Genomic DNA, 27,303 nt, shown 5'->3' on the forward strand with positions numbered 1-27,303 from the left:
GCTTTTTATTTGATTTAGAATGAGAGCTTTTATTATTATTCTGGCTGATTGACTTCCTGGTCCTGGTCCAGTCCCCAATATAGGATCCAGACCTTGGGGTAGGTAGAGCATCACTTGAAAATCATTGTATACCCTACTTTGAAACCCAAGTTGGCCATTTTGTTTTGTGCAGAGGAGAATGAGCTTTCTGGCTTAATTTTTTGGGAATTGAATGAATAGACTGAACTGCTGCCACAGGGAATAAAGCTGGCTCATATATATATACAAATACATATACATGCACATGTACACACATATATTTATTCACAGTCACAGTCCTGTAATCAGATTTCTCTACTCTCCCATTTACCAGGATCACAGGAAGGGGGATAAGATTAAAGGCTGCCTTCCCCCAAATGATCCTGATCAAAATGATTGTTTCTCTGATGCCATTAACAATCTGTTCCACCACCTGACTTGCTGTTTCATTCCCTTTATAAGCCTTCTGTTTCCCCATTTTTCTTTTGGACTCCATTTGTAGCCTAAAAGGAGGCATGTTTAAAGTTTGACACAATTTTGTCCTGAGTTTTACAGTCGTGCATTCTGGGGCAGAGTTCTATGTAATATTTAGAAAACTGTAGAGTATTTCTCAACCTTGACAACATTCAGATGTATGGGCTTCACTTCCCAGAATTCCTATGCTGGCTGAGGAATTCTGGCTGAGGAATTTCACATCTGGAAGTTACCAAGATTCAGAAACACTGGTCTCAAGACTCACACAAGTCATCTGGTCCAGCTGTTCTGACTGATGGAGTTTTTGAGCATCTATTCTAATCCCTTCTTGGTGCAGAGAATCCACAACAAGATGACCAAAAGGCGTAACTTTTTAAGACTCCTGGGGAGATCAGTGACTTCTATAATATTGTTCATGAGGTTTTTTTAATGCTCAAGAGAAATCTAGTATCTTTTTGACCTGGATATTTGACTATTCTACAGAATAGTCTCATTTTCCTTACCATCCAGGTTACATCAATATTCAGACATTGTACTGTTTTTTATGTCTCTGTTTGTATCTTTCTATATTACAACTAAATATAAAACTTTTTCTGTAACACCAACAGTGTTCAGTTCTGTTACTTGGATATTTCACAATTCTGATTTTTTAAATTGTAGGCTTCTGATGACAATGTTCTAGAAATGTCTTTCTGCCACTCCTTCTTATTTGATAAAGTGAAAGCACACCATTAACATGGTCTGCTTGGAGGACAAAGATCATCACTGACTTGGGGCATAGTTAGGTAAAATATCAAAATTCCTTACTCAAAGAAGTGAACAGATTATTATGATAAGAGTAAAGAAAGATATTGATCAGAGGTAGTATTCAACAGGTTCTGACCAGTCCTGGAGAACCAGTAGCGGAAATTTTGAGTAGTTTGGAGAACCGGCAAATACCACCTCTGAATGGAGATTTTACAGTATCCTTCCCCTGCCACGCCCACCAAGCCATGCCCACAGAACCAGTAGTAAATTTTTTTGAATCCTACCACTGATGTTGACAATATGACATGCATTGGGATGTGATACCAAAGCTTTTGGACTCATCCAGATGTCCTGTAACTATTCCCCACCAACCAATTTTTGAATGATCTAATTCAATGACTTTGCCTTCTTGTCATTCCCAGTTCTTAAAGAAGGCAGCTGCAAGTCATATTTAGCTCTTCCAGTTTTAAATAATATTTTCCTCTCTTCGAGACACAGCTTTTGCCTTCAGTGCTACTGAAAGGATATTTTAATTAAAAGGGGGCTGGTGAGATTATTGGGCCCAGGATCCACCTATTTCCAACTGGCCATATTATGCTGGCTTTTGATGCCCCCTTTCCCATCTTGCCTACATATTCTTTGCTATTACTATCCTTATTTATTTTTTAAATGATTCAGGAGATTTTGAAAATTTATCAGCCAGTTTGGCAAGATCTGATCAGTGGGCTTGGGCAAGCAAAGCAGCACTAGATTAACCATTGTTGACGATACTACTATTACTACTACTACTACTAATAATAATAATAAAGAAGAAGAAGCATGTTTGATTTAATCATCTGTCAAAATGGACATCTGACTGTGCTCAGCAATTACCTGTGTGAGATGATAGAATACATAAGAACAAAAGAGGTGCAGTCTTCAGAGACAGAGTAAGATTTATGTTTCCCCAAACTATAGGCCAGTTTAAATCAATCAGGTTTTATGGTTCTGGCTGCTTGGGATTATGAGCACCTCTTATTTATTAAACATCTTTATTGTTTTTATTTGTTCCATCTGCTCTCAGTGGGAGCTCTCCTCTGGGTCTGACTGGTGAGGGAGCAGCATTTCCCAATCTTAATAGCAACTCTAAAGGAGTCAGAATTGCTGGACTGCACACATGCTGACCCACTTGCTTGGCACAATGCTCCTCCTCCTCCTCCTCCTCCTCCTCTTTGCAACAGACCAGAGCCAAGGAAGGGAAACAATTCCTTTTCTTCAGCTCTACCCAGAGAAGAAAGTTCAGGGGCCTCTCTCACTTTTCTCTTGAGAGTGAGGCTCCTCTCACTGTCTTTTCTATTCCTTCCATCCCACTACTGAGAATCAAATCAAACCATACTTTCATGGCCAAAAAGACCAGCATAAAAAGGTGGGATATGGGGAAAAAGCATTAAAAATACACCAAAACAAAATTACATGTATAAAAGTAAAAAGTATAAAAATGAAAACAAAAAAATTAAAAGTCCAAAAAAAGAAAAGAAAAATCTAAAAGGAAAGGAAAGAACATTTGGTGGTCACAACATGGCATGGTGAACATCTATAAGCTCTCTATAACTCCAAACTAGGCATTTCTTAAAACTGCTTAATTTTAGTGCTCTTATGTAAAATCTATCATCATTGTATGTTGTGGCAGAGCTGATATCTGACTGCAGCAGAAAGATGTAGAATTATCCTGTGTGAAGTGTCCTGGTTATGCAGGTGGTGAGATGAGACTAGAACGAATGTCTGTGTAGGCATTGGAGAAGTACATGTTCTGTACTTTCTAAGTGTCCACAGTTCACAAGGACATTGTGTCTCTGGATAGGGATCTTTCTGTATTGGCCTTCAAAGACAACTAAGGGGAGGGTGTGATGCCAGTAAACCATAGAGAGGAGTTCTTCCTGAAATGGAAACTGCCCAGAAATTGCACAGGCTGAAAAATCACAAAACAAAGGAATAGGATGCTTTTAGCACATGGAAGTGCTCTCTCAAGCTTTACCATTAGTCGTCTGGGTGTGATAGAGGGGTGGAGGATGAAGCAGGAAATGGAATTGTAATGTGCCAGCATAATTTCTTTAGGTTTTACCCCTATGTTCATTCTCTGTAAGTTTGACCTCTCAGCTGGATTATTTGGGGGCCTGTGTTTAGCACTCTTTCAGAAGAGTGCTAGAATAATGTTCACAAATATTCTGAGTAATAACTTAAAGATGTGGAGTGTCTCTATACTTGCAACCAATGATTTGGGCAACCTGAAACATAGCTAAGTCCTTTGTCACGGTCATCTACCTAAATTGCCCAACCTTTCTGTTTCTCATTTAAAGATAATAATTAGTGATTGGTTAATCCACTGTTCCTAAACTTAACCAGCAAAGTGGCACACTTAATACCAGCAAACTTTCCTGATGATTGAAGAATTGGAAGAAAAGTTCCTATCCTCCTATATACTTTGCCCATTTGATAAAGAAGTCTAAATGATATGATTAGAAACTTTGCATTTAAAATTGATGGATAAATAAATAAATCATAAAATCCTGGAATGTCATAAATTGTTTGGTAGAGGAGCTACTCTTTGTTCTTCTTTCTCAAAGTTGGAATAAGGGATCTGCCCAGGAATTGCTTCCTATTAGCTGCCTGCCAAGTCCCCTTACTTCTGCTGGCTCCAGAGCAACTCTGATTGAGATCTTGAAGGAGGAAAAGTGCCAGACTCCTACTCTCTGAGCTAGCAAAGCACAAGTATTTGTCCTCTTTATTTTTCTGCATTAAAGTTATCTAGATTTTTAAAGCTTTCTTCATAGATTTGATTTTCCATCTTAATATTAATATTAATATTCATCTTTCCCCAAACGAGGAACATCTACAGAAAGAGAAGGAGGGGGATAAAACTATGCATGGTAATGGCATCCATTAAAAGAGGTGGGACTTCAATTGCATAGCTGCATACACCTTCCTAACTGTTTTGAGGGACACCTCTCCTGCCAATGCCTTTTTCTCCTTACCATCCTTCTAAAAATTCTGTAATTCTAGTGGATGCATTATTCTGGGGAAATTTGCATAAACAGACTGCATGACATTTTGTTTCAGATATGGTTTTTCTGAGAAAGTTTGTTCAGAAGGGCACGAGGAGTTTATTTTCCCTGAATTGCTGTTTTTGATAATAGGTTGAAAGAGAGCAGCCTTGGCCTTGGCTGTTATGGAAAAACAGTTGTTTTCTACAGTTTGGACCTGTACATGGCCAAGTCTGCATCACCGTTCCTGTGGCAACATGATTGTATAAATAGTTTTGTACTGCCTTGAATAGTTTTATGCAAAGAATATTTAAGAGATGAACAAAGGTAGAATGGATGGGATGGAAGAACAGCAACAGAATTCAAAAGAGAGAAATAAACACTTGATAGATTGAATTTAGTTCTATTCAAAATAGACCCATAGAAATCTGGAATTGCTTCTTTTTCAGGAAAATGTTTGCATTTATACACAGGACAGATTCTGTCTCTAAAACTGAATGTTTTTCTAATGAAGTACATGTGTATCATGATCATGTATTATTCTGTTTTTAACCATAGCAGCTAATCCCCACTGCAGGGGCCACTATAACTGTCTATCCTGACATAGAATCATCTAGAGATTAACTGGGATTGCAGCTCCCAGAATTCCCATCCAACTGTGGCCATCCTGGTTGAGTATTGTGCAGTTCAGTCCCTAAAACATCTGGAGAATGCTGTGCTGACAAAAGTTAGAGTAGACAGTTTTCTATAAATGGATAGTAAAGGGATGAATGGATTTGAGTAACCCATACCATCCTGAGCAGTGTCCTCGGATATCGAATTAAGATTACAGGATTCTCACTGTATGATCGCTTTCCCAAAGCTTATTTTCCAGAATCGCTCAGTAGAAGGCACAATGTCAATGTTGAAAGCCTGTTGCAATTAGGGTTGTAGAGATTCCTCCCTTTTGACACAAGGAGAAGCTAAGAACTCCCCTTCATCATTCTTAGATGCCTATTGAAGCTTGAAAGAAATTGCTGTATTGAAAAAAGGATTTAAAAAATCCAAGAAAGAGACTTAATTTAGGGTAAGCAATAAGATTACAGAGCAAAATTGTCTTCTACCAAAAACAGAAAGGAAAAGGGGATGAAGGTTGAAAATAACTCTGCAGATTTTGCTGGAAGAAAGGTTCATTCAGGGAGGACTGTGATAACAGTTGCCAACAGTGTAAAAAGAACCACAGACTCTGTGTGTAGTATTGTAGACGATAAAGAAAGAAACAGAGAGTTGTCTTTTGCAGGAGAGATTAATAAATTGCATCTTGGGGAAAGTGCTCTCTCCCTAGTGGGTTTAAAGATATAATTCCATAAATACCCCTAAAATTTCACAGTGTGGCCTTCTGGAATAGAAGGTCCTCCAAGAAGTGCAGTTGTTTCACAGGGCAAATATTACACTATCATTATCTTCTGGGAGGGTGCAGTGGAGAGACAGTACAGCATACTGCATGCTGTAAACCCATTATAAGCATAGCAGTTAAATATCTATCTAAAACAAATCACTATCTCAAAATATCTCTAAAGGGAAGAATTATTGCCTGCTTTTTAAGACTTTGCTAAACTACAGTTGCTTAAACAAGGTTCAGACAATACAGTCAATTATAAGCTATCTGAAGCATCATCAGGCTAAGTAGATTGTCCAGTGTTGGAATTTGAAGTTAGAAATGTACATTTGATTCATTAAAGATAATTAATCAGCATTTATATATGATATGATGTGATAGCAGTGACATGATAGTAGTATTCCAATATCTAAGGGGTTGTCACAAAGAAGAGGGAGTCAAGCTATTCTCCAAAGCACCAGAGGGCAGGAAAAAGAAGCAATGGGTGGAAACTAATCAAGGAGAGAAGCAACCTACAATTAAGGAGAAATTTCCTGACAGTTAGAACAATTAATCAGTGGAACAACTTGCCTCCAGAAGTTGTGAATGCTCCAATACTGGAAGTTTTTAAGAAGAGATTGGACAATCATCTGTTTCAAATAGGTTTCCTACCTGAATAAGAGGTTGGACTAGAAGACCTCCAAGGTCCCTTCCAACTCTGTTATTCTATTATACAATGGTACAATAGATGGGGAGAAATAACCATACACATGAAGTTCAAGGAACAGCATCTCTTCAGTTAGATGACCTATAGGGCTTACCTGAAGTGCACTAGTATTTAATCAAGGGATGAAATGAAATTCAATGTACCATTCCTAGTGAAAGAGAATGGAAAAATTCTAAGTAAGGATAGGGCTGGAATTATTGTGATATCCTTGAATATCTTTTGGGAATTAGTTAATTTGTAATATATTCAAGGGCCATGTTCTGGTGAATCAGCTGTTATTAGCATCAAAGCAACCTCATCTCAGGTATCCAACCTAAAATAGAAAAAAGAGAAGACGAGGAAGAAGGAAAAAATAAGCAGCAGGAAAACACTCAGAATCAAGATTCATTTCATAGATGTCCTAATCTAATTCATAGTTTTTCATCTTTGTATCAACAAATACCTTTGCCACAGCCCTATGTGCTGTACTATAGCCTCTATTTCACTGGCATGATAACAGGTAAATAGGCCTGCCTTCTACTGAAGTTATATTTTGAAGGTTGGCTACAAGTATTCCTGCCTTCAGCCAGTAGAAGTCATTTTATTTATTTTGTGCCTATTACTAAGTGCAGTAAAGACATTGAATAAAAGAAAAGCTTATACAACAATATCTTGCAATCAATTACCACATTATAATATAAAATAAGAAGCCTCTAAACTAAAAGGTCCTTGACATATAACAATTTTAATCTCTGTACATTCAAAGTAACTGCATGGTGTCTTAGAAAAATAAACATATTTAATGTTTTTTTTAAAACTTTAAAGGATCCATTCCAAAGGTAGTCCAGCTGGGAATCTGGTCCAAATAACTGGAGCCAGGTGAGACAAAGCACTGAACCACGACATGTCTCTTCTAATACATGATAGAATCAGGTGTACAGGAGTTACCAGTGAATCTTTCAGACGATTTGGTGTCTCCATAAACTATTTATCTCTCAATACTATCAACTTAACTGATTTTTTTCTTGGAATTCTCAAGCAGTGTAATGATTGCTAATATAAAAGATAGGACAAAAAAGAGAGGCACATCCAATATAAAAGAAATAACAGCATTCTGGATAAAAATAAATGAGTGGATTGAGGTCTTCGATAAGCCAGCAAACCAATTGCTCTAGTAAGTGTGATTCAGCTGAAGCATGAGCCAAAGGCTTAGCTGTCTTGATTGTGGACGACTGGTGGATTCTGCAAATGTTCATTAAGTGGTAATAGCAGACTTTGACAGTTTTTCTCAGTAAAGGACTTTAAAGATAGTCTATTATTGATTTGGACTCAGTAGGTTCCTCATGGCTTGGGAGATCCATAACTGGCAGCCTTCAAAGTCAAAGTGAGAAACATAAAGGGGAGAAATGAGATGAACAGGATAAAACACAATAATTTCTATCTATCTGTGATCAGTGAAAGAAGCTGGGAGCACATCCAATCTGAAATCTTGCCTTGGCAGTCGAAAGGAGATGCCCATGTTGTGTCATCTAAAGCAGGAGTCTGAAAAAAACCCTAAAAATCAACAGACTATATATGCTAGCTGAATTTGGAATACAAAATCAAAGCACTGAGTGTATAAATAGAATAACAGGAAATCTAACATGGGCTCTTAAGAAACTATTGATAATGGAAAAGATTGAAAAATGGAACTATTCCACACAATTGAAAACATCCAAGTCTTAAACTAATGAAATGCCAAATCTTCAATGCCAAAGAAACTGAATCAGGGCAGTAATATTGGATGCCCAACATATCAAAAATAGCAGATAGACTTAATAGTATTAATACAAATGAGAGAAAACCAGTTTGGTGTAGTGGTTAGGCATCCAACTAGGAAGCAAAAGACCATGAGTTCTAAGTTCCATTTTAGGCACAAAGGCAGCTGGGTGACCTTGCACCAGTCACTCTCAATCCTATGAAGCTGGCAATGGCAAACCACTTCTTGAATACATTACTAAGAAAATTGCAGAGACTTCTCTAGGTAGGTGCCAGGAATCAGTAGTGACTTGAAAGCACAAATGTATGCACACTTGATAGATTAATGATTCTCAACCTTTTCTTCACCATAGACCCCCTTTTGTGGCCCTGAACCATGGCTATGAACCCTAAGACTAAAGATTTAGATCATAACATTTCTTCAAGCCTTCACATATCCCCTGTAATGGCACCATCCCCACCCCAGGAGTCAGTGGACCACAGATTGAGAACCACTGCAATAGATGGCTGCCTCAACCATTAAAAAGTAATGAAAGTCATAAGCTAAAAGTTATTGGTAGAGAGATGAAGTGAAAACTAACAAAAATATTCTTTATTAAAGAGCCTTAAAAGCAGAGGGAGAGGCATTATGAAGAAGTTAAAACAAACAGGAGGATCAAAGCAAGATTTAAAAACACCACAGAAATAATATTTTCCAACATTCAGAAAACAAGAGCTGTGGAAGGAGAGGTTTACTCAGAGGGATGAATAAAGGAGAAGGAGGAAAGAATCAGAAGGGTGGTTAATGAAGAAACCTCAGTTATCTCTTTGCTACCACTTCTTTCAAACTGGATATGTGGAAATTCTGGTATTAGTATTAGGCAACTGGCTTACCAAATTCAGGAGCACTAAAAACTAAGGATGACCATCAAGGTGGCAATGGATTGAGGTAAAGAAAAAGTCAACAGAGCAGCCATGACTGTAAAAAGCTTTGCTCCTTTTTAACCACACATTACACAACATACACAAAAAGGGATGGGGCTTTGGTTACAATATATTATGGGCATCGGTCTGACTTTTTTTAGCCCCTGCATCCCTGACCAAAATCTAACATTGGAAGGGAAGATTGGATTGATTAAAATTTTGATAAAAAAATAATGAATCCAAATCATCAAATATTAAATTAGTGGCAGTTGGGGACAGAGAATTTTCCCTGCTGGTACCTTAAAGGCAGAACGCTTTGAATGCAGTATTATTTGCTTCTATTTTTTGAAAACAGTGAAAGCCATTTTGTTTTTCTGAGAGTTGTTGTTTGTCTCATTCAGCTTGCACTCCGTGCTGTCAGCTTGATGGCTGTGCTAGAGCTGTTTTTAGATTGATCTTTTAACTTGAAATGTGTGCACTCTTCACTATTCCAATTTACTTATTTTATTTCCTGATTTTCTATTATGTATCTCTAGCAAATTGTTATCCCTGCTGTTTGCTTTGCTTTTTTTTTCTTTAGTCAGAAGAGAACAAGGAATATGCCTGCTTCAAATGAATTGCTTAGATGATTATTATTTTTTAGGACTTAGTCTCTCCCCAGGTAATCTAAAAGTTAAATCTAGAAATGGGGAACAGTATACTTGTTGCTGCTATACCAAGGCAGATATGCAAATTTCTATTTTGCTGCATTTGTACAGATATATTCTGGATTTTGAACAGTTGATCTATTGCGGGAATATTGGTTTGGAAGCCTCCTCCCTTTTATTATTATTTTGTAACAGTTGCTTGATGTCTTGTGTTATGTCCTGAGGACTCTAGGAGTTCTCACTCAGGTCCATTCACTTTGCGGGGGTGTTCTCCCCTTTACCCATTGGTTGGTTCTCCCCAGCAGCCAGCTATAAAAGCAGGCTGCGGGGTCCAACCAGTCGCTGATCGCTGCGAGCCAGTTCCCGGCTTGGCAAGCACGGTCAGCCCTTTATTGTTATAATAAAGTATTGTTGCACTCATGCTCTGGTTCAGCCTCTCTTTTCCCAAACTTAACACTGACGACGAAGGTGGGATGGCTACCAGAAGCACCTTGCAACCGCTGAGTCACTAGCCGCCGATCCGCAGCCAGAGGGAGCGATCGGCCGTCGATAAGAGCAACGCTGATCCGCAGCCAGAGAGAGCGGTCAGCAAGCAAAAAGCAAACAAAAAGAGCGAACGCTGGTCCGCTGACAGAGAAAGCGGCCAGCAAGCAATAGAAGCGAACACTGATCCGCAGCCAGAGAGAGCAGTCAGAACGAAAAGTTAGAAGCGTCTGTAGCCGCTTGTTAGCCCAGCTACAGGGAAAGTGAAGCGCTGCGAGCCGCAGCCACTCATTGTTTAGGCGCAAAATTCAAACGGCTGTCATTTGAATTTCAAACCTAAAAGGCACAGCACGGTGCCGTAGTCAAGTCACTAACGCCCACTCAGGCGCGAATTCAAACGCCGCCAACGGCTGACGGCCAAACTTGGCTAACCCAGAGAGAGAGAGAGGACTGCGAAAAGCCTCTCCAGAGCTGAAATCACTTGCCTGCCACAGGCACTAGAGCATTTTTCTGCTGCCCCAGAGAGATTTTTTCCACAGGTTGTTCTACCGGCCCCATCACCATGAACTCCAATCCAGTCTTCCCAGCGTTCAAACCGGATGAGGAGAAGTGGGAATCATACAAGAACCGCTTTAACACCATTATATAGATGCAATTGGACTTGCTGATGCTGGAGAACATCGAAAAAATCGTATTTCCTGATCTACTGTGGGACCATCGCCTTCGATACTGCCACAGCCCTCGTGGCTCCACGTGAGTTGAAAAACGTTCCTTGGTCAGAGCTACTTGAAATCCTCACTAACCACTATTCCCCAGGCCCTCACAGATTGCCAGGAGATTCACCTTCCGTATGAGGAAGCAAGCGGACAAGGAAACCATTAATCAGTATATGGCCGCTCTCAGAACAGCAGCATTGCATTGTGGGTTTGGAACCTACCTGGAGGACATGCTCCTCGATCAACTAGTCTGCGGGGTCAAGGACCTACACCTTCAAAGGCGCCTCCTCGCGAAAAAAGACCTCAATCTCGCACAAGCAGTCGAGGAGGCCTTAGCAGCAGAACTGGCAGCACACTCAGCCACCGAAATCCATGGCCCGACTGCCAAGCTGACATCAATTCCAGTCCACTCCGAGGAGGTGGTAGCAGAGAATCCCTGAGTGATGAAAACGACGTCCACCGCCTCTCCAACGACAGACGGCCGCAGGTAGGACCCAAACAAGAAAACATCGGTCCACCCAAGCACATCACCCTGTGCCTAGCCTGTGGTGGATCTCATCTGAGGCCACCTGCAAGTTTAAAGGAGCCACCTGCAATAACTGCCATAAAGGGGCACATCGCGAGAGTCTGCCAAGCCCCTCAAAGCTCAACACAAAGGCACCCCCCGTCTCACACTCGGGCCGCACAGGCAAGTATTGAACTGCCGCACATCACCGTGCCAAGCACACTTGCCACACTGTTAGTAAATCTCTCTCTCCGTTTACTTAGAAGGTAAACCGTGCCGCATGGAGGTTGACACAGGGTCAGCGCTCTCAATTATCTCGTGGAACACCCTCAAGAGGCTCCAGCCCAGCCTATCAACTAGCCGGCTCCAGAAGTGCCAGTTTAGCCTGAAGGACTACCAGGGGAGGACCATTCCTGTAATCGGCAGAGGCAAGTTCCTTGTCAGTTTTAAAGCTTTTAAAGGTCACCTACCTCTAGTGGTAGTTAACGGCAATCTCCTACCTTATTGGGGCTCGATTGGTTTCCCCATCTCGGCCTAGGGCTAACAGGAGTCCATGCTGTTTCAACCTCAGACACTGACTCCTTATTCGCTGATTACTCAGATGTATTCAGCGATGAGCTGGAGGTGTTATAACGGTACCCCAATATCATTCTCAGTCGACCCCAGGCAGTACCAATCAGGCTAAAACCGCGTGAGGGTCCCATTCGCTATTCGCCAAAACTAGATGCTGAATTGGATAAACTATTAAAACAAGGGGTCATTGAGCCAACAGATTTCACCAAATGGGAGATGCCCATTGTCACACCCCTCAAAAAGACGGTAGCCTGAGAATTTGCTCGGACTACAAGACCACAATCAATAAGTTCCTACAAGTTAGCGCGCACCCAGTGCCCGTCATTCAGCATTTATTACACACTTTTGAACCTGGCAGCATTTTTGCCAAATTGGACATGTCTCAAAGCGTATCAACAGTTCCCTGTTGATAACCAAACAGTGGAACTCCAGACCATCGTCACTCACAGGGTGCTTTCCGATGCAAGCGTCTCCAATTTGGCGTAAGTGTTGCCCCAGGTATCTTTCAATCCCTCATGGAGCGGATTTACAGGGCCTCCCTGGAGTAGTACCCTACTTCGACGACATCTTAGTCTCGGCCAGGGACAGACCCCAACTCTTCCAGAGAGTTCGAGCAGTGTTAGAGAGGTTCAGACAGCATGGCCTCAAATTGAAAAAAAGAAAAATGCGCCATTGCCACTAGACAGGTGGACTTTCTGGGTTATAAAATTGACGCCTCAGGCATTCACCCCTGGAGTCCAAGGTTAAGGCAATTCACGAGGCACCCACTCCAACCTCCAAAACTGAACTACAGGCGTTCTTGGGGCTATTAAACTTTTACGCGTCTTTCTTGCCCCATAAAGCATCAGTAGCTGAACCCCTACACAGATTACTGGATAAAAAGTCACCTTGGCACTGGGGGCACAAAGAAGACCATGCTTTTCACGCCGTGAAATCACTACTCACGTCCAGAGGCGGTACTTATTCAATTCGACCCCAACCTTCCTTTAGTCCTGGCAGCAGACGCATCCCCTTTGGAATTGGGGCAGTATTAAGCCACAGGCTTCCCAATGGCGCCGAGGCGCCCATTGCCTTTTTCTCCAGGACGCTCTCCGCAACAGAGCGTAATTACAGCCAGATCGATAAAGAAGCTCTAGCAGCTGTTGCAGCAGTGAAAAATTTCACGAATTTCTCTTTGGCCATTTTTTCGAGCTGGTCACAGACCACAAGCCCCTCCTGGGTCTACTAGCCGGAGACAAACAGACCCCTCAAGTCCTTTCCCCTAGGATGACGAGATGGACCCTCTTCCTAGCAGCCTACTCATACAGACTCTTACACCGGCCAGGTAAAACATTGTCCCACGCTGACGCTCTCAGCCGCTGTCCCTTGCCGGCTCCAGCTGAAGACCCTGCTCCTGTCCACGCCATTTTCGAGGTAACCCAATTGGACCTCCCCATCACTGCCCTGGACATTGCTGCTAAAACCAAGGCAGACAAAACGCCGCCCAGGTGCTCGACTGGGTGAGGAGGGGTGGCCGGGTGGCAATGTGGAAAACAAATTCTCACCTTTCAAGACCCGCATGCAGGAGCTGTCCAGTTTGCAGGGCTGTCTACTGTGGGGCACTCGAGTGGTCATCCCGACCTCACTACGTACCCGGGTCCTGGAGGCGTTGCACGAGGGACACCCTGGCATCGTGAGAATGAAGGCATTAGCACGCAGCTACGTATGGTGGCCAGGCCTCGACGAGGACGTTGTCAGTTGGGTAAGTTCCTGCAACATCTGCCAGGAATCCCGTCCGGCTCCTCCCATTGCCACCCCTACTAAATGGGAGAGCGCCAGCGCTCCGTGGTCCAGAATCCACATCGACCTGGCCGGCCCCTTGCATGGGAAAATGTTCCTAGTGGTCGGTGGACGCCTATTCTAAATGGATTGACGTTGCACAGCTATCCACGACCACCACACAAGCAATCACCAACGTATTAACACTCCTGTTTTTTACACACGGGCTACCCGACTCCATTGTCTCCGACAATGGCCCACAGTTCGCATCAACCGAGTTCAGCCGTTTCGCTGCCAACCTGGGTATCCGCCACATTTTCACAGCCCCATTTCATCCTGCCAGTAACGGATTGGCTGAGAGGGCCGTCAGGACCACTAAAGAAGCCCTGGCTAGGTTCAGTAAGGATGACTAGCACCACAAACTCTCGCGTTTCCTGATGAGCCAGCATTCAACTCCATGTTCAGCCACCAACAAGTCCCGGCTGAGCTCCTGATGGGCAGGTGTCTGAGGACTGTATTGGACAGACTTCACCCACAATACTGCCTGACTCTCCCTCGCTTCCACATCGGGGGTTAGACATTTTATCTTACAGGAGCCAGTATTTGCGAGGAACTTCGCTGGAGACCCCCTGTGGATCCCGGGCGAGATCGTGGCCATTACCGGACCAAGGTCGTATCGGGTCAGACTGGAGGACGGCCGGGTCTGGAGAAGGCACCTGGACCAGCTGCGTAGGCACCTCAGCACCCACACTAGCAGGGACCCAGAATCACAAAGCGACGGGAGGTCTCAGCATCAACCCCACATCCACATCCTTCCCGGCGACCAGTACACACCAACAGTCAGTCCAGAAAGCCCGAGCACGGACAGCGACGCCCAGACGGTGGACCAGCCCGATCCAGTATACGGGAGCACGTCCCCAGTGACCAACCCTACGAGTCCCGGGCCTGCCCAACCGAGGGGCACGTTGGTGACACATACCCGGCTCTGCCTTCCCAAACAGACTCTGAGCGGACAGTCAGCGTTCCAGAACTGCGCCGTTCCGGGCGCCAACATAAACCTCCTGCCTACCTCAAGGACTATGCGTGTTCGCATCTGGGGGAAGGGGTGTTATGTCCTGAGGACTCTAGGAGTTCTCACTCAGGTCCATTCACTTTGCGGGGGCGTTCTCCCCTTTACCCATTGGTTGGTTCTCCCAGCAGCCAGCTATAAAAGCAGGCTGCGGGGTCCAACCAGTCGCTGATCGCTGCGAGCCAGTTCCCGGCTTGGCAAGCACGGTCAGCCCTTTATTGTTATAATAAAGTATTGTTGCACTCATGCTCTGGTTCAGCCTCTCTTTTCCCAAACTTAACATCTTGAAATGTGCAACCTATCAGCCTCTTGCTCTGGAGCTTCCGCTGATCATGGTGAAGCTAGGAGGTAGAACTGCTATGGCTTAGAGCCAGTAGATAGGTCACAGAGGTAGGGGAGATCATGTGGGATCAATCTCAGCAAGTCCTCTATAAAGTAATTAAAATTAAAATTAAGACAATAATGAAATTATGTATCAAAATTTTTTGTAGTACAGCATATATTAGTATCCTTAACATAGTGGGTTGTTGCAAAGATAGCCTACCTAATGGCTGTGAAACAGCATATTCTTAGATTTGTTATTTTGATTATTGCGATGATTATTATTATTCTAAATTATGCCTTCATGACAAAATTTGAAATATTTTGGTCTCTCTCACTGAACAAGGGATCTTACTTACAAAGATGAATTGTGTGCACAGGGAACAACATCTCTCTCCAAGGAGATTTTAAAATTTTGTAATTTTTCTGGGAGTTCCCCTCCCTCTCATTTTTTCTCTTCTTTCTCCACATAATTTAAGTGCCTAGTCACAGTGTCTAATTTAGATTCTTGACAGGGGCATTGTCTTTTTATGAACAATACCATTAACCTTCCTTGAGACCTTGGTGGTATGCGGAGCCATAAATAAAAAGGAACATATAAATAAAATCACATAGTAGACACCTGCAGCCAAAGATCTTGTTGATAGATGGCATCACTCTTTGAAAGCCAGCCCTCTTCACCTCCCCATGCTGCATCACTTTCTAGCAACAGCTTGTTTTGAGCCTTGCCTTCTTGCTTGACACCACTTGCCCCTTGCTGTTCACAAAGACCTTGTCTCTACAGTCTTAAAAAAACTGTTTTGGTTTGATCAATGAGAGTGAGCCTTCCTTTTCTTCCCAGTGTCCTCAGTGGCTGCAGCTTTCTGTGACTGGTCCTTCAGTGTTCACCACAGAAGACATAGTAGAAAATACCCTCATCAGTTCTGTAACCTCTTTTCATTTTCACCCGGATTAGCTCCATCCCATTATTCTTAAGCATCCTGCATTTGTTTGTTTTTTGCCTTCACTTGCCTGTTCTTCTGGCCTTGAAATCTCTGTGCCATCAGTCTTCCATTTCCTCCCCCTCTCCCAATTTCTTCAATTCACCCACAGTTTGACTCCTGGACTCCTTGGGTGCTACTATCTGTGCTGCAACCTATTGTCAGTCCAGCTCAAAATGAAAGGTGTTTTAAGCTGTAGAGTAGAATGTCATACTTTCCTAAAGCCTTGCACTGTTATAGCATGAACTTCTTAGCAAGGTCTTTGGACAGCTATAACTTGGATGCAGATGAGTGGGGTAAAGGACCTCATTTGGGTATATGTGGAAGGTGGAAGTTCAATTCTTACATCAGGAGGACTGGAAAAAATGCTATCTTGAAATCCTAATGATAGTCAATGGAGTAAAATCTGGGGTGGGATTCAAATTTTTAACAACTGGTTCTGTGGGTGTGCCTTAGGTGGTGGGTGTGGCTTGGTCATGTGACTGGGTGGACTTGGCTTAGTGGTCATGTTATTGGCTGGACACGGCCAACTCAATATCACTCACATCGAGGCACGCATCTCCTCGCCTGGCCTCTCATGACTGTGGGGATGCTGCAACAGTCGTAAGTGTGAAAAACTTTTTTCAGTGCTATTGTAACTGTTAGGTCTGGGAGGATGGTTCAAGAATGGAGGCAAGACTCAGATAACAACAACAGCTCTTTATTAGTGACTTCAGATCTGAGCGAACTATCCCAGCCGCAGCAGCCCCTTATATAGGGCTGGCTGCAGCTAGGCAGCCAATGGAAGCCATTTGAGTTTGCCGTTCTTGGCAGGGCCAATCGTGGCAGCCCATTTACTAGCCAATCGCATCAGTCTGTGGCGACCAATCACGATCTGCTATTTGCTGCCCAATCAGAGTTGCAGACTTTTGAGCCTGCTAGTCCAGAACACCCCTCCCCTCTCGGTTCCGTTTAAGGGGTGGAGTAATATAGTCTCACAGGTAGGCAGGTCTTCGCACCTGTCTACCTGACTTACGCAATTCCAATTGTCCATGTTCAAATTCGGGTTCAGATGGACTGTTTGCTGGACCTAGCAGGAACAGTGAACCGGTGCCATGATTAGGGCTCTCTTCTGATGCCCCTGGGGTGATAGAGTCCTCAGCTTCATTGCTACTGCTATGGCTCCCCAGGCTCACTGAACCTGCTTGGCTGCTCTTCTTGGTGAAGTGTTCGTCTGCCCAGGTTCAACTACAGCTGGTGAGTATTGCAAGATATGGTGTGGTGATCTCGGTGTTGGTTCTATTTCCAGGCTCACAGCTTCCCCTCCCCCCCCTGGTGTCAAGATTAGGGTCAGGGATGGAAGTTGTGGTCAGTCTGGAGCGTAGCTGGTCAATATGGCATTTCCACACTCTGCCATCAGTGGTGAGTAGACGATAGGAGCGGGGACCCGTAACTTGAGTTACTTGAGCAGGAATCCAGAGGGGATCCCCAGAAATTTTTTTTGCAAATACAAGGTCTCCTACCTTAAAGGCGCTTGGTGCTTGCTGCTGGAACCCAGGGGCTTTTCCAGGGTGTAGGCAGGGTGCAAGCGGTCTAGAGGCGATCTGAGTTTCCTGGCCATCAGGAGTTCAGCTGGGCTCTTGTTAGTCGTGCTGTTTGGTGTGATTTTATCTTGGATATTACCTTGTTCCATTTTCTGTAGGGTTTTCTTTGTGAACTGAACCATTCGTTCAGCCCTACCATTCGCCGCTGGATGAGCCAGTGATGTGAGTGCGTGTCAGATGCCCTGTTCAGCTAGATATTGTTCAAAGGCTAAGGCAGTAAATTGGGGCCCATTGTCAGAAACCAGGACATCAGGTAGGCCGTGTGTGGCAAAGAGTCTGTTTAATTTCTTGATGACTGCCTCAGTAGTGGTTGCTTTCATTTTATTGACCTCAAGCCAGTTAGAATACACATCTACTGTTATTAGGAAAGTGTGGCCTCTAGTAGGTCCCGCAAAGTCAATATGAATGCGAGACCAGGGACCCCTGGGTGTTTCCCATTCTGCTGGTGGAGCTTTCGGTGGGGCTGAGTGGTTTTCCTGGAATCTGTTACAAGAGGCGACCCAGGTTTCAATTTGTTTGTTCATACCTGGCCACCAGGCGTAACTTCTTGCCAGCGCTTTCATACGCACGATGCCCGGGTGTCCATCGTGTAGCATTTGCGGGACTTTTTTTTGTAGTTTAGTTGGTATGACAACTCGGTCTCCCCATAAAATGCACCCTCTTTGTGAAAAAAGCTGTCTGTCTGTCTGTTTTTGAATGGCTTAAAGGTTTCCTTAGGCTCGTATTCTGGCCATCCCCTCTCCACCCAGCCAAGAACTCGTGCCAAACAAGAGTCTCTTTTGGTTTCAAAGGCGATGTCCTGGGCCGTTAGTGGAGGTGAGGGAATTGTCTCGATTTGTAGTATTGGGAACGTGGGAGCTGGGTCTTCCTGGGTTCAGGTAGCGGTGAGCGGCTCAAGGCATCTGCGTGAAGAATAGATTTCCCTGGGCGATACTTTAATTGATAGTCGTAGGCAGCTAGAAATTCCGACCATCGTGTCATTTTGGGGGAGAGAATGTGTGGGGTAGGTTTGTCGCCCACCAGAACACCAAGTAATGGCTTATGATCTGTGATAATAGAAAATGGTCTCCCATAAACACATTCATGAAACCTTTTAATTGCAGAGACAATAGCAAGAGCTTCCTTATCTAAGTGGCTATAGTTTCTTTCTGTTTTTGACAGAGTTCTTGAAAAAAATGCAATTGGTGCCTCTGAGCCATTTGGTAGGACGTGGCTCAGGATGGCCCCCACCCCAAATGGTGAGGCATCACAAGTAACAGTCATGGGGAGTGTCTCGTTATATTGAATTAGCACTGCATCAGAGGTAAGGAGGTCTTTTACTTGCTGGAAGGCATGTTCCTCCCGACGTCCCCAAATCCAGGAGGCCCTTTTATCGAGTAGTCTATAAAGGGGCTCCACAACAGTCGCCTTCTGGGGTAGGAAAATGTTATAAAAGTTAATAAGGCCCAGGAAGGCTTGGAGGTCAGTTTTGTTTTTAGGTCTTGGGGCATTTTTGATAGCTGCCAATTTCTTTTCTGTAGGGTGGATTCCTTGTTTGTCAAGAAGGTAGCCAAGAAACTCCACCCTTTCTGTGCATAGCTGGCACTTTTCCTTCTTAACCTTGAGGCCAGCATCTTTGAACCTTTCTAGGACTGTTCTGAGGTGTTTCTCTAATTGACTTTTTGTTGGGGCTGCTATTAATACATCATCAAAATAGGGCACAACCCCTTTTATACCTTGTAATAGTCTCTCCATCAGGCTTCGAAAGATGCCTGGGGCTACGCTTACTCCAAACTGGAGCCTGTTGCATTTGAATGCACCACGATGTGTGACTATAGTTTGGGCTTCTGCAGTCTCGAAATCAACTGGCAGCTGTTGCTACACTTGGGCCAGATCTAATTTTGTGAATATTCTGCCACCCCAAAGTGAATGCAGGAGATGCTGAACGACTGGTACTGGATAGGCGCTCTGCTGTAGCGCGTGATTGAGGGTGGCCTTGTAGTCACCACAGATTCTCAAGGACCTGTCAGGCTTTATGGGAGTGACAATTGGTGTTTCCCATCGGGCGTGGTCAATGGGTTCTAACACGCCTTGTGCAATTAATTTTTCCAGTTGCTCATCAATTTTGGGTTTGAGAGCAAAGGGAACTCGGCGTGGCTTTAGGCGAATGGGCGCAATGTCGGGGCGAAGATTAAATGAAATAGGGGACCCCTTGTACTTGCCTAAGCTTTCACTGAACACTTCTCGGAAGTCGTGGATGAGGGCTGCCTCCCAGACATCGTCTTCAGTATGATGGATGCCTGCCATTCTGATTCCTAATGGCGCGAACCACTGAAGACCCAATAGACTTGGCCAGTCTCTGTCTATGATCGTGAATGGTAGAATTGCATTATGTCCCTTGAAAGAGACCTGGAAATGGCTGGTACCTGCGACTGGAATCCAGTTGCCTTGATAATCTTTCAGTATGAGTCTCTGACTGCTGAGGTCTTGGCGTCGGATGTTGGGGATCAGTTGCTTGAGTGTTTTCCAGGGTACCATGGATAGTGATGACCCAGAGTCAACTTCCATGATGCACAGTTTATTTTCAATGGTGACCTTTACACGGATTTTTTTAGCGTCAAGCGATGAAGCGTGGCCGATGGTGATGGTTTGATGAGCCTCTTCTCGTCTGGGTGTGCCGTTAAACCTCCGGGGTCTGCTGTACTGGTTCCACTGGTTGCTAGGGTGGTCCCTCTGTGTGGTGGAGTTGCCATCATTCCTTTTTGGGCTGCTCCCTCTCCGTCTGGGGCTGGAATTTCTTTTGTTTCTGCATACTTTCGCAATATGCCCTCGTTTTTCGCAAAAACGACACATGGCGTCTAAGAATCTGCATTCAGATCAAGGATGGTTTCCCCCGCATCCGGCACATTCGTAGTTGGATTTATGACCCCGCTGGTTCCGTTGCTCATGTTCTGACCGGAGTCTGTGGAATACTTCCTCCTCGCTGTCTGAGGATGACTCGACATCTTCATGATGGGTGGTCGATGTGTACTTGTCTGAAGGTTTCCCAGCATTGTTGGTGGGTTTGCGGTTGGCTCCGCTGGTTCGGCGCATACGTGCTGCTGATTTACGAGTGGCTTCAGCTGCGGTGGCATCTGCTATGGCATCTGCAAGCGAGATGTCTCCCTTGGCCATGATCTTGCTCTGGACAGTTGGATCACTAAGGCCAAGGACAATTTCGTCTCTCATGGCTTCTTCGAGATTGGCAAAGCCACATAAACTGCCCAGGTTCCTCAGGTCTGCCACAAAATCCCCAACGCTTCATGCTGGTCCCTCTGATAGAACTCGTGTCTGCGAATGAGAGTTGGTACTGCTGGAGCATAATGGTTGCGCAGGATGGGAGCAAGGGTGTCCCAATCCATGGTTTTAACTTCAGCTGGTTTTGCTAAGGCTTTAGCCATCTTAAAAACGGCTGGTCCACAATGGGTTAGAAAAACGGCTCATTTCTTGCTGGGCGTGGCATCTTTGAGGTTGTTGGACTCTAGGAACATTTGAAATCTGTCCATATATGAGTCCCAGTCTTCGCTAGCTGGATTGAATGGGGCGGGTGGTATAGCGCTGCTGGCCATGTTGCCGTCATTGCGCTCTGTCAGCCACGTGTTCCTTCAGCTAGCTCAGTTCTAGTAGACTTTGTTGCCTCTGTATCCCATCCTCGTCGCCAGTGTTAGATCTGGGAGGATGGTTCAGAGGCAAGACTCAGATAACAACAGCTCTTTATTAGTGACTTCATATCTGAGCGAACTATCCCAGCCACAGCAGCCCCTTATATAGGGGCTAGGCAGCCAATGAAAGCGATTTGAGTTTGCTGCTCTTGGCAGGGCCAATCGCAGCAGCCGTTTACTAGCCAATCACATCAGTCTGTGGCGACCAATCACGATCTGCTATTTGCGGGCCAATCAGAGTTGCAGGCTTTCGAGCCTGCTAGTCCGGAACAGTAACTTTGAATGGTCATTCCACACATGCAAAGTACCAGCAAAGGAGGGGAAAAAAACTCCAGAGAGGTTCCAGAGACAGGAAGTCTAGTCCTGCCAAGAATGTAATAAGAGTTAACAGAGAGGCAGTTTCTGTAAGCAACACCAGAATATTTCTTTCCTGCCTTCCTTACAGGATTAGGCCAGTAATTTCTTCTAACAATCGGTTCTCTGAACTGCTTAGAATGTTAACAACCGGTTCTAGCGAATAGATGCGAACTGGTAGAATCCCACCCCTGAGTAAAATGGATTAGTGATGTTATAAAGTAAGCAGTGGGAAGAATGGAGACAACACAGAGCAACATTCAATTTAACTTCATTTAAGAATAAAGGGTTGCCACGGCTGCCGCGAGCTAACAGGGCGGCCGGCTGACAGGCAACAGCTGATGCTGTTTGACAGCTCCCTTTTATAGTTAGTTGTCAAATGGCATCAGCCAATAGGAGTGGTCCACATTACTGCTGGAAACACGGACCTGAGTGAGAACTTCAGCACAGTCTTAGAACGCAATAGATGTTATTTGGTGTACGAATATTTTCTATGTTTCAGTCCTAGAATTGCCATTCTCAAGCATAGAAATTTATAGTAGCTCAGGAAGTTTCCTCAAAACCATATCATTTCCTATCTGTAAACCTCACAAATCCCCTCAGTGTCTCTGCTATCATTTTTTATTATCAGCAAAAAAGGTTAAGAAGGGAAAGATGGAATAGCTATAATATTATTTCCAATTGGTTATGATAGGACCTGTTTGCCTGGAATCACCTAGAGATGCATTGAATTTCTACAAGAAAATACTGTTCTGTTCTTCTCTCCCTCTCTCCTCTCCCTCCCTCCCCCTCCCCTTCCTTCCCTCTCCCTTGCCCTTTTCCTTTTAGCGCTAATCCCCATTGCCTGGTTTATCCCGCTTAAATGCCTGGATTCTGCCTAGATTCTTTAAAATCTTATTTTGTCCATTCCAATCCCATCAGTGCTGAAGGGGAAAATCATCTGCAATTACTGACCCATTTTCCCCCTGTCTGCACTCCAGGTCTCCCTTTTCCAGCTGTCAAATATGGCCTAGAGATTTGATTCTGAATTTTTTTTTTTGTAACACATCCCACACAAGTCTCATTATTCTGCTTGGTATCCTTTATGGCTTCAAAGTGTGAAATATGTATATTATTCAGCCACTTTGTTGGAATCTCTTTTTCAGCTTTTTTGGAACCTATGGTTCACATCTTTAGGGTAGACTGTGATTTCTGTCTAGGTAACTGAAATCTCTATTTAGCAATTGTATAATGGTTTTGGACTTTGAAAAATGTGTTGACAGCACTGAAGCAAAGCACACCTCCAATGCTGCTTTATGAAGCAACACAGCCCCTCACTTCTCAAAAATGAAACAACTGCCCCATTGCTTTATTTCCCTTTATGTTTCTTCTGACACAGCTATAGCCTAGAAAAGGCATTTCTACCTCTCTCAAAATTGTTTTGGATATGAGAGGTGCTTGAAGATACAATCTGAGCATGGAAAAAGTCTCAACCAAAAATGTAAATCAGAGCTGCCATAAACAGGAAATTTCTGCTAAACAGCCCCTAAGTTGTAACCTTTAAACCTATATAGTGTCAATAATTTCCCAAGGCCCCAGGAAGGAGTGCTGCAATGGTGTGCGATGGATTATTCTTGGAGCTGATCATAGATCTTGTTAGCCATGGTGACTAGCCAAGATCAGAACTTCAACATTTTTCAAAAACATATTACCTTCTCTAAAAACTGGCTTTTAGTAACTAGTATGAGGTATTTTTAACCTGATATAATACACAATAATATATGCAATGCATTAATTTTCAATGCATTTGCTTCTCTTCCGTTCTTTTATAATATAAGCTTGCCTCCTGAAGCTTGAAATGGATGAAGTCAAGAATAGTATTGTGTAGCCAACTCAAGGGCAAATATTTGCTTGATAGATTTCTCCAGTTATAAAGATCAGTTGGAAAGCCAGTTGGAAAAAAAATCTCTGTAATTTGTTAGCTCTGTTCTACCCTCTTTCCTGCTCAAAGAGGGCTCTACGATCTGCTTCATTCCATATTTAATGGTAATAGAATATATGTTGACCTTGTTTATCATACTTTGAAGAAAAAGGTCTTAAGTATTACATAGTAAACCATATGGCTCTTATCTGCAGCTTTTCATATAAATCAATATTTATTAAATTTATTTATTAAACAAATTAATATAACTGCCCAACTCATACATAGATAACTCTGGAGAGTTTATAAAATTTAAACATTAAAAGATCCGTCATATAATAAAACTATTAAAACCTATTCCTGGCAGGAATAGCTAACACTAATAGCTAATAGGCTCAAGATTCATCTGGAGTAGAACACTGGGCCGTATCTAACAACATGAAATTCAATGTAGAGAAAAGTAAAGTCCTACACTTAGGCAAGAAAAACCAAAAGTACACATGTAGACTGGGTGAAACCAGGCTTAATAGCAGTAACTGTGAGAGGGATCTTGGAGTCTTAGTGGACAACCAGCTAAATATGAGCCAGCAGTGTGCAGCAGCAGCCAAAACAGCTAATGCAATCCTAAATTGTATTAACAGAGGGATACAATCAAGATCAAGGGAAGTACTAATACCACTCTATAAAGCCTTAGTAAGACCACACCTAGAGTACTGCATCCAGTTTTGTTCACCACATTATAAAAGAGATGTTGAGACTCTAGAAAAAGTACAGAGAAGAGCAACCAGGATGATTAGGGGAGTGGAGGCTAAAACATACAACAAACGGTTGCAGGAACTGGGCTTGGCTAGTCTAGTAAAGAGAAGGACCAGGGGAGACATGATAGCAGTCTTCCAATATTTGAGGGGCTGCCACAGGGAGCCCCTCAAATTTTCTAAAGCGCCTGTAGGCCAGACAAAGAATAATGGATGGAAACTGAACAAGGAGAGATTTAACCTGGAAATAAGGAGAAACTTTCTGACAGTGAGAATCAACCAATGGAACAGCTTGCCCTCGGAAGTTGTGGGAGCGCCATCACTTGAGACTTTCAAGATGAGATTGGACTGCCATTTGTCAGAAATTGTGTAGGGTCTCCCGCTTGGGTGGGGGGTTGGACTAGATGACCTACAAGGTCCCTTCTAACTCTGATTATCTGTTATCTGTTACCCCTACCCCTTATACTATATTAAAATTCAAAATTCAAAGTTCAACTTCCAAACTTAATAATTCCTATTCAGGATTAAATACACTTCAATAGTTAGGAAAACATTGTTAATATAGATAATAAATGGTGACCAGAAATTTTTTCACATTTTTTTTCATTTCTCCCTCAACTCTTTATTTATTTCCTGCCTCTTATTATTATTTGTTTATAAATAACTTAAGGTAGAGAATATATTGAATATTACTTCCTCTTATTTTTCCCCACAAACAAACCTGTAAAATGGATGACCGCCCAGTTTTGGCCAATTTGAGGTTGGGTTTTTCAGTCAGAGCAAATTGCTCCATTCTATAGATAACTTAAAAGAAGGATTCTAACCTAGGAAAGCAAACCTGACCTGTCACATGTATAGGAAATACTGTAATGAAACCGACTGAAGAATGCACTGATGAAGGTTATTGGCTGATATTTTTCCCCCAAAGGCTGGTTATTGGGGTGAAAGGAAAAGCTGTATAAGAGGCACAGAAGACCATGTGGGGAGTCCTGACTATTCAAGGAAAATTCCACCCATGTTTATATGTGTCATATGCATGATGCATATAAAAAGAGGCACCTTTCCTTCTTCCTCCCTGCCCCCAGACACCCCTGGGGAAGTAAATGTCTAAGCCTTGAGCCAAAGCATGACTTCTCTAAAACTACAATTCTCCTTTAAAAAGAAAAACTTGGAGGAGACCCGACACAAGCTTTTAAACCTTCACTTCTAGTCCAGTGCTCAGGAGTGACCTGAATTACATGGGATTTCAAGTAGTTCCTACCGAGAACTATAGCTCAACCCTCTTTCATGCAGGGGAAACAATTCTTAAATGCGGGTTGGGTTAAGGGGAAGTAGGGCAGTTGAACATGGCAATCATGTTGTGGTGGTGGTGGATTTTTTAGATGGGCTTTTTAGTTTCTTTCTTCAGAGTCCTTATAACCTTGGTACAATAAGCCAGGCTTCTTGCTCTCCTTCCCTTTGCTTATTCTGTATTTTAATCTGAAGTAGAGATGGACAAAATAGGTCTACCCCTGGTTTGCATCACTTGTGCATATATTTAAGCATCGGTGCATTTCATCTAATTCCTGCAAGCATCTGCTATAATTTCCTCTTAAAAGCAGTACAAGAATTCATTCCCGCATACACAGTTAATATGCAGATTTCCCCCCCAAAAGACGCTTCTGCTAAATATATTTTCTCTACACATTTTAAAAATGCACTGAGAGTCACTGAGCTGAGAATAGTTTGGAAAGGGGTGAAAATGAGAGTTTTTCGGTCTTGCATGAGTAAATGAAATCTATTCATAATGAAATTTGCAAGGATCCAATTCCTCATGTCCCTAATGTGAAGATACCTGGTTGAAATTTTGAACTCCATGTGAACAAATTGTTAGTTGAATGATAATATTGAACAAGGACTTGTAGCTTAAATATCCTAAAATTCATTTTTTTTTTTGCATGTGACTCCTTCAGATTCTATCACCTACTAAATTATTGCTTTGAAGCTCCTGAATAAAAGACAGGATATAAACCAAATATGTAAATAATTTCAGGACTCACCAATGTATTCAAATCAACATGATATTTCCTGGATATAATATTTCTTCCCTCTGTAGAAATGAAACTATTATTTGGAAATATTTAAAATTCGCCATCTCTGAAGAGCTGGCACTATTAATGGCACTATTCTGCTTTAAAAATGGATAGACTAGCACATTGATTAACATAATTATAATATGAGTTTTAAGAATGTATTTGTATTCTGTACAGTGAAACACCTATTCTTCCTCTATTTGTTTTTAGCCCAATTCATCTCCTTCCTTTCTTCTCAAGTGCAGAATTTTAGACTGCAGTTTCCAGTCCTAGTCTCAGTGAACCCTATATTGTTCCTGAAACTGAGCCATGTGTAGCAACTCTTTCAGACAAAAGCTATCCTGGATTCAGATACAGATATTTCCGAGATCTTTATTTTCTTTCCAGCTCTCTCACGAGATACTTGAAATACAGCCTGGTGCCAGGATATCATCTGGGAAGGGAGGGTCTAAAAGGTCAATTTTCCTCTACTTTCCTTTTACCAATCCAGTTAAAACAGCAACAATAACCTTCTGATTATTAGAATGAATCCCCTTGCCATCCTGTGAAGAGAGTGCCCAACTTCTTAAAGATCTTTTAATGGCAAAGTACATATTTAAACAAGGCTAACTTTCTACTTCTTAAAACTTTGGATCCGTTGGATTTCTTCTGTCTATCTGATTTTCTGTTTCTCTCTTTTGCCGCTCCTCTTGACTTTGGCAAGTATCAGTCCTTCCCTTATTAATTAATTGACTGGGCAATTTCCTCCACTGCTAAAACTTGCCAGCCTCTTTCTCATCCATTAATTGAGTGATGCCAATCAAAACTGTTCATTCTTTTGCAAACCCAAGTTGCTCTTGTCCCAAGAATGGAACTTTGGATAGGCTGAAGGATACAAGGAGATAAGCTTTTTTGCTTTATTCCCTTTTCCCATTTCTTACTCAC

The 27,303-nt window shown here is 42.9% G+C and overlaps 1 protein-coding gene across 2 annotated transcripts in view; it reads left to right on the top strand.

Moving 5' to 3' along the window:
• Window positions 1-27,303, top strand: part of LRRC4B (leucine rich repeat containing 4B) — a 137,712-nt gene that overhangs the window by 90,766 nt on the left and 19,643 nt on the right. The window lies entirely within an intron of this gene.

This window comes from Pseudonaja textilis, chromosome Z (assembly GCF_049901715.1).
Source record: "Pseudonaja textilis isolate UNSWEBS1 chromosome Z, rPseTex1.2, whole genome shotgun sequence".
Taxonomy (NCBI): Eukaryota; Metazoa; Chordata; class Lepidosauria; order Squamata; family Elapidae; genus Pseudonaja; species Pseudonaja textilis.